A 9,171-nucleotide genomic window follows, 5' to 3' on the forward strand; every position below is an offset into this window, starting at 1 on the left:
CTGGCTTTGCTGTTGTTCTTACCAGGACTTTACCACTCCAGGCCAGATTTTTCAGATACAGCGAGACAGACAGAGAGAGACAGAGGGAAAGATACCACAGCATCAAAGCTTCCTTCAGTGCAGGGGAGAGGGCAGACTTAAATCTGATCTGCACACATGACAAAATAGGCACAGTATCCACGTGAACTATCTTGCAAGCTCTTGTCCATAGCAATTTTTACTCATAGTAATTCCTAACTGGAAACAGTTAACTGGTTATATAATTCTGCTATGATCTATACAAGGGATTCACTGCTGGCAGTAAAGGAACATACTAAAAATGCATATATCAATATGCAATTTAAAAACTTTCTATTAAGCATACATGCCAGTCTCACACGAATAAGCAGTTTATGAATCTTAATGCAAAGTGCTAGAAAGAAATAACCTAATATTTAATGAAATAAGGCAAGTTGAATGTGCCTTGGTTTAATTTTTGAAAGAAGTTTTCTGGATGTCAGAGATAGTTTTGAGAGTGATGACTGTGTATTCAAAGCAAGGACAGATAGTACATTTATAGAAACTCTCCATGTTTATAGTTCTCGAGCATTTTAGATGCAACATTTAAGGTATCATTGCATATTAACATATACATTCAAGTTTTGTTAAGCAAATTTATGAGAGAATACACAAAGAACACTGTGTAATGGACAATATCCTCATTGGACTTCATAATGTCCATTAGAATGTCCTCTCTTAAGACCAAGCTTATAATCTTGATACCAAAGAGCAATGGATTACCATTATTCACTCGGATCCAAACTATATATATATATATATGTCTCAGTCAGTATTCTGTAAACACATCAAGTAATAACTAGGACAAGATATTAAACAGGGCTGATTTCAGAAATGTTAAGTGTGGTCAATAAAAACTCAGCAGTCCTAGTCTCTATAATGTTCATGGAAATGTAGACTTTCATTTATTTATTTATTTATTTACCAATTCCAGGACATCCCCGCTCCAGATTTATTTTTCAGATAGACAGTGACAGATACAGAAAGACAGAAGGAAGGGAGAGGGGCAAAGAACAGAAGACAATACAGCATGTTTTTCCCAAAGTGATGGGGGCCAGGACGGAATCTGTGTGGCTTGCATGGAAAAATGGGCATTTTCTCAGATCATCTCTCTCTCCAGCTCAAGACTTCTGCTTAAACTGCTATGAATGTGTTATGCATGCTCCTTTTCCCTTGGAAAATTAGGTGGGGTACTCGACAGCAGGACTTGATTAAGGTAGATAGTCTAAAGTAAATGAAGAAACTTAATGCTGGGTGGGATGGATAGCATAATGGTTATGCAAAGATACCCTCAAGCCTGAGGCTCCAGAATCTCAGGTTCAATCCTCCACACCACTATAAACCCGAGCTGAGCAGTGCTCTGCTAAAGAGAGAGAGAGAGACAGAGAGACAGAGAGAGAGAAGAAACTTAATGTTGACTGCCACTAAATCTGTAATTTACTAGAAATCACCTGAAATGGAAGAAGTATGCTAATTCAAGTGGGAGTGAGATAAGAAGAGGGAAGAATAATCTCTCATCTTTTGGGAAGAATGTGTTTTCTTTCTTTAAAAAATATAACTTTTTAAAAAATGATCCTTATGTATTTATTTGATAGAGACATCCATAAATAGGAAAGGGGAAGGTAGAGAGGGAGAGAAACAGAGAGACACCTGCAGCCCTACTTCTGCTTCACCACTTGCAGAGCTTTCCCCCTGCAGGTGGGGACTGGGGGCTTGAACCTGGGTCCCTGCAAATTGTAACATGTGCACTCAACTAAGTGTGCCACCATCTGGCCCCTCATATGCTTTCCGATATAATCATATGCCTCTTCTAAAAGGCTAAAGAAGGGCTTTTTTTTTTCTTCAAATACAGCATCGTAAACTTAAGTTTGCACCTCCAGTTATAAATAATTGTAAGAGACTAACAATAATAACTTGATTCCATAACTTGAGTTACCTAATACTGCAATCTCTAATCTTAGGAAACCTAGATTCTAAGTGTTTATAATTTTATGACCATAAAATCCTAAGAAATATTTTTCAGTATTAAATTAAGTGTAATTTCTGCTTAGAGAAAATATTTTGATTATTTCATCATATTCCCAAAAATAATTCTTAATCTATAAATTTGACTTGCTAGTTTTTCAAACATTATTGGCCAAATGTTTAATAGTACAAAAATCTATATAAATTCCTCTACATGGCTTTTATTCATCACTCTTCTTTTCTATGTTTAGTTGTAAATATAAATTGACACTTTTACGCAAGTGATTTGGTTAAATCATAACATGATCAGTGAAAAGTAGCCTGTTAAGTATCATAAATCTATATTATTACAAATTATAAAGCGTTGGACTTTCAGGCATGAGGTCCTGAGTTCGATTCCTTAGGTTACATGCACCAAAATGATGCTTTGGTTCTCTCACTTTCTCTCTTATTACTTTAATTAATAAATACACCCTTTTGTTAAAGAAGAAATGGGGGGTATATGTGAAAACAGTAAATAAAGAACAGCTTTGTATTCAAGAAGCTATGCCTATGTCACACATTTTGAAACAGACATCTAAAATTTCTCACCAAAATTTTACAACATAAACAGCTAATATTTTGAACAAAATGTATATATCACAAAAGTACCAGATGCAATATAAATACCAGGTGAATTTTCCACTGCCATGAATTTTAAAAATTCACAAGCAAGCTCTTATAGAACATTACACATCATTCTGTTTACTCCTAAAAGTAGTATCTTGTTTTAGTTTAATTTAATTTTTTAACTTAATTTTAGATAAAGATAGGCAGAAAGGGAGGGAGGGAGGGAGAGAGAGAGAGAGAGAGAGACACCAAAGCACAGATGCTAACTTCAATGCTTCAATGCAATGCGGGGGGGGGGGGCACATGGCAAAGTAACATACTATCCAAGTGAGCTATTTGGCTGGCCCTACAAGTAATATATTTTACTTTTGCTTCACATTATAATTTATGCTTCAAAAACTTCTATTAATCAAATACCATATTTCTGGCAACAGAGTTTCAATTAAATATGAAAAAAACGTTATTTGATAAGAGGACTTCTGTATGAAATAGCTTTTAGAATTATGTGTTATATTTCTCATGTAGTTTATAAAACATCAAAACTGTATTAAATTAAAACTAAAAACATGGTTTTTATTTCCATGGGATAAAGTTACATTATTTCTGATGGACTTATTTCCTATGGATATATTTCAGTTCATGCTAGAATGCAATGTAACAACATAAATGTTTTCTTCGCTGTCCAGGAAATGACACAGTGGATGAAATCCTAGGCTTTTAAGCATGAGAGTCAGCAGAGTCAGCTGTGAGGTTCAGAGCAGAGGAGAACCAGGACAAGCTAGGGTGCTAGGCACTCTCTGTCCTCTTGTCTGACTGGTAAGTCTCACAAGAAAAAAAGATCATCTAATTCACTTCAGTCTTCATAATAAAGCATGGGTCCTCTTGAGGTCACTTGTTCATTCAAACAACTGGGAAGGGTGCTTTCTGAAACCTAGAGCTTGACCTTCCTCAAACTGGCATTACACAACTCAAGTGTGTATTTGTCATAAATTATATAGTGAGCGAACCAGAACTCATCCAACTAGTGGCTTTTTGTGTTTGTTTGTTTTTGTTTTGTTTTGTTAACCTGAATTTTCTGGTCATCTCTGAACTATGCCCATGTCAAATGCATGCAGTTCTTAATCTTTTTAAAGATACCCTTCCCCACTAGGGAAAGAGATGCAGGCTGCGAGTATGGATCAACCTGTCAACGCCCATGTTCAGCGGGGAAGCAACCACAGAAGCCAGACCTCCCACCTTCTGCATCCCACAATGACCTTGGGTCCCAGAGGGTTAAAGAATAGGAAAGCTATGGGGAGGGGATGGGATACGGAGGTCTGGTGGTGGGAATTATGTGAAGCTGTACCCCTCTTATCCTATGGTTTTGTCAATGTTTCCTTTTTATAAATAAAAAAATTTAAAAAGATACATCCCAGTCAAAGTGTATCAATAGACATGAATATATCTAAAACAAACTGCTTACGAGTAATAGATGGGAGAACAGGATATCCTTTTTCCACTTAAGATTTCTGAAGAGAATAATTCTTTTGATTTACCTCATCAAACTCTCCTATAAGACCTCTGCCTTTTTTGAAAGTCAGTAAATGAAAAATGTGGGCTTCTTAAAAGAAAATTACCATTCCTCTGCCTGCCCACACATTCTACAAGTACTTGTGGATTCTGGGGATCCAAACAACTGTCAAGACAACTCATTTTTAAAGTCATGCTTCAGGTTCAATCACACTATATTTAAGATAAAAAGAGGCAGTAAAGCTTCTGATGAAACAGATCTTCCAATTTTAGAAAGATGCCCTAAAGCATCTGACATGAATTAAACAATTCCCATAATAATATTCTGGATGAGAAAATTACATGTATTTTCCCCCCATCAAGTAGGGAAAGGTAAATTATGGGGGGCTGGGCTGTGTTGCACCCAGTTAATTGTACATATTATCAAATGAAAGGGCCTGGGTCTGAACCCCTGTGCCCAGAGTGCCAGTACCAAGCCCCAACAGTAACCCTCCAGTCAATAAAAAGGAAAAAGAGAGAGAGATAAATTACATTATTAAAGTATAAATAGAAGATTCACATCAAATTAAGAAAGAGTACATAAGATATTTAAGATATTTAAGATATTTAAGATATTTAAGATACATAAGATATCAGGACACTTTAAAATGATTAATGCCCACATACAACCAGAAAAATCTTTTAAATATTCACAAAGGAACTTCATCTATCTACTAAAATCATGCAAGGTCTTACTTGAAAACTCTTTTGAAAGGTCGAGGTTACATCATGAGACAGTGAGATGTCTGGATTCAGTAACTAAAGGATTAAGATACCACAGTGTGAGGTGAAATGTGCAAAAGCACTAGGCTTTTGTGCCTTCATGACTTAATAAGATATTTATGTCATCCAAAATAAGGGAGAATACTGACATGCAATTGGGCAGTGGGGGAAGAGAAACAAGGCACTCAATACACTTTAGTGATATTCAGATTAGGAGATGCTTTGGTGAATAAGGACAGTGAAGCATCAAAAACAAACTCCAGTTTTCTGTTGTAGACAGTTGAAAGAGTTGACCAACTACCACTCACTCACATAGCAACAGGTGAAAAGGACACAGACCACTGGACTAGGTGAAGTGGCATATATTGATTAGGCTCATGCAGCTGCATGGTATTTGTAAAGTTTTAAGAATATATAAATGGCCTAGCCACAACACTGAACAACAACAACAACAACAAAAGGTTGCCAAAGAAAAGCAGAGGGCATGCATAATCCGAAATTCCAGAAGAAATAATGTAAAGTACATACTGTTAAATGTGATTCTTCAAGATTTTGTTTGTTTGCTTTCAGAAGATTGAAAGATCATTCAGTAGAATACACACCTTACATATGTTAAAGGCCCTGAGTTCAAACTCAGGTACCACATGAGAGCACCACAGCATCAGAGAAAGCTCCACAGCTCAAGGAATGGTGCTGTGATATGTCCTCTCTCTATCTCTCTCCCTTCTTCTACATCTAAAATTGTAAAAATAATAATAATAATAATCTTAAAAGCAAGCCCAGTGAATCATGAAGTTGTGCATATAAAAGGTCCCAGTACCACACACATATATATATTTTCCTTTAAGTAAATCTGAAACCAGGAAAGTAGGAAGCTTAAGAAGTTTCCAGATGTCATCAGGATGCCGGCCAGGCTTCCCTAGACTGAAGACCCCACCAATGTGTCCTGGAGCTCCGCTTCCCCAGAGACCCACGCTACTAGGGAAAGAGAGAGGCAGACTGGGAGTATGGACCGACCAGTCAACGCCCATGTTCAGCGGGGAAGCAATTACAGAAGCCAGACCTTCTACCTTCTGCAACCCACAATGACCCTGGGTCCATGCTCCCAGAAGGATAGAGAATGGGAAAGCTATCAGGGGAGGGGGTGGGATATGGAGATTGGGTGGTGGGAATTGTGTGGAATTGTACCCCTCCTACCCTATGGTTTTGTTAATTAATCCTTTCTTAAATAAAAAAGAAAAAAAAAAGAAGTATTTTCTAGGATCACCTTGGTTTGGAAATGATCACAACAAGATATATGTCTAAATCAATTAAGTTTCTGTTGGGTACAGCTAGTGCTTTCTTTCAGGATAGTCAATTGCTTAGAAGGCTCTTAATGAACGCCAACTTGGTTCAAGCACAGTGTTTACCTGGGCAATTGAAACTTGCTCTTCTCACTCAGAGATGCTGAAGTAGTACACTCTGGCTCAGGAGTCTTGTCTACTGGAATAATTCTTTTCTGGATAGTGTGGAAAAAATTTAACACATATTTTTCTTAATTAGATAAAAGCAGATTAATTTTTTGAAACCAAAAAAAATCATAAACAGCTTGCCTGGTAGAAGTCAAATCAAGGCAGCACTTAATTCAGTTCAAAGTATCATCCTCTTTGACTTTCAAAGGACAATCAGATCAGATCAAGCTTTGATTTCCCACCCCACCCTCCTTTTTTTTCTTTTTTTGAAAAGTACATAATAAAAAGATGTCAAGAATTCATTTGTTAGGTCACATTCTCATTAAACTTGATAAACTTGATAACTATATAATAGTTGTTATGAGCTAAATGTATCAATGTATCAGTTTTACTTATATACTTGATTTGACACTAAGACCCAGGATAGCTGCAATATGACTCCTGTAGTTTTGTCCAAATATCATGGCTCATCTCTTATTGATAAGTAGAGATAGTCACAAAGTTTGTTAGTACTAGTAGGCAACTTAATGTAAGTGAGAACTAATCCAAAAAAGCAATATATATATATATGACTTCCATGTACTTATATCCCGATGTTCCAAAGGCAGGTAAACATGCAGATCTATTGCTCACTGGAAAGATTTACTACCTAGTAATAAAGATGGTTTGATGAAATATGAAACCCTAGGATTATAAGACAGTATTGCTACAGTCTATTTGTGTTGTCCAAAATGTATAAATTAGAATTCTAATCCCCAAGGTGAGGCAATGAGAATGTGGGGCCCTTTGGTAGATGTTTAAGTCCTGAAGGCAGAAGAAACTTTATGAAAGAGAGAACTCAGTGAGATCCCTTCCCACCGCCACCTCATGACGACAATGCCTGTTGTTTGTGAAACAAGGTCTCATCAGATGTCACATCTGCTCGCACCATGATCTTGGACTTCCCAGTCTCCAAAAAGGGTAAGAAACAAATGTTCGCTTTCTGTAAGTTGTCCATTGTGATAATTTTTGCAGCTCCAATGAACTAAGATAAGCACCAAAGCAAGAGTAGAAGAGGCTCAAGACTAAGCCCTAAGATAAGGTTCTCGAGGGATGAATAGAGATCAGTCTATGATTTCTAGATACAGTGAAGGAAAACATGATACTGTAAGAGGCAGAGAAGGGAGATTTAAAATAATAATAATAGTAGTAAGGCCTCTATCACACTGAAGGAAGCTTAGATCTTTGACTCTATTTCTGCTTCTTTGTCTCTCTTTCTGAAAGAGACATTTCAGAAAATGTCATCCTGAAGTGGTGAGACCTGGTGATGACAAAAATAATATAAAATAAATAAATAAGATAAACAGTTGACTATTAGAACATGATTAGATGTACCACACAACCTAGTGTGGTATAGTGCAACTATTGAAGCAAGATCCATGAAATTTCAAGGACATAGGTCAGACTTCAGAGGTTTTTAAAAAAGAGACACAAGTAGAAGCAGTGAGTGGATAATCCTGACCAAATCTGAGTATAATGATGTATCTGGGTATTTCAGATGAGAAGACACATGAGAACTGAACATGTGAACCATGGGCAGAGTTTTTTTTTTTTTGTCTTGGTGCTATTTTTGGTTTTAGATATAAAAAGTAAGTCATGCAGAGGGTAGATAGCATAGTGTTCATACAAACGGACTCTCCTGCCTGAGGCTCCAAAGTCCCAGGTTCAATCCCCTGCACCACCAATGAATTTATGAGGAAATCTAAAGATTCCCTTACTAGGGTTTCAGGTGGTGGAGTGCCCTGACAATGACCAAAAAGGCCTTCATTAAGTGAGCCAGTCTCTTGTCCTTTTCTACCTTTTGTTCTTTACCTGACAAGTTTGGACATTCTCCCAGCTGTTAAAGCACTGAGTGTCACTGGTTGTGCACGTTATAGTTTTAGGACTTTTTGTTCAGTTTGGTTTCTTACAAGTAGTAGATAAGATTGAGGCTGGAGGAAAAGAAAAGTTAACCGAGATTTGAGATTGTTATTCGGTTACTTAGAGGTATGATGCCTTGAGAGGAGGAGTAAAGGAAAATCATGTTGTTTTCTTTACAAATTCCTGGGGGTATCGTATGAAGAAATCAGTGCCTTTAAACTGGAATCAAACACAAACTAAGCCTCCACCTGTGTACCATCCTGCACTCCAATCTTCTCAGACTAGTACTATTTGTATTCCCCTGACTAAACAGGGTCAGTTTCTGAAAGATTGCACAACTAAGGGAAATCTTAGCCCTTGGTCAAGATGAAACTATATAAGTCTAGCCAGGAATTTTTTGAGGAGTTGTGGCAACAGTTTTGTTTTTTTGTTTGTTTGTTTTTTTTGCCTCCAGGGTTATTGCTGGGTTTGGTACCTGGACTACAAATCCACTGCTCCTGGAGGCTATTTTTTCCCTTTGGTTGCCCTTGTTGTTTATTGTTGTTATTATTATTATTGTTGTTACTGCTGTCATTGTTGTTGGATAGGACAGAGCGAAATCAAGAGAAGAGGGGAAGACAGAGGGGGAGAGAGACAGACACTTGCAGACCTGCTTCTACTACAACTCTTATGCCTGAGGAGACTCAACAGAAGAGGCCAAGAACCAAAATGGAGACTACTGGATTTGTAATCCAGTAGGAAAGATGGACTAAGAATACTGTAGGGCACCAACAGACTGAGAACATGTGTGTGTGTGTGTGTGTGTGTGTGTGTGTGTGTGTGTGTGTGTGTGTGTTAGTTGTTTGTTTTTAATTTGATATCTTGGCCTTGGAAACAGAAGAATATGTTTCAGGGCAATGAAGTTTTGGAAACAATATAT

This window comes from Erinaceus europaeus, chromosome 19 (assembly GCF_950295315.1).
Source record: "Erinaceus europaeus chromosome 19, mEriEur2.1, whole genome shotgun sequence".
NCBI lineage: Eukaryota > Metazoa > Chordata > Mammalia > Eulipotyphla > Erinaceidae > Erinaceus > Erinaceus europaeus.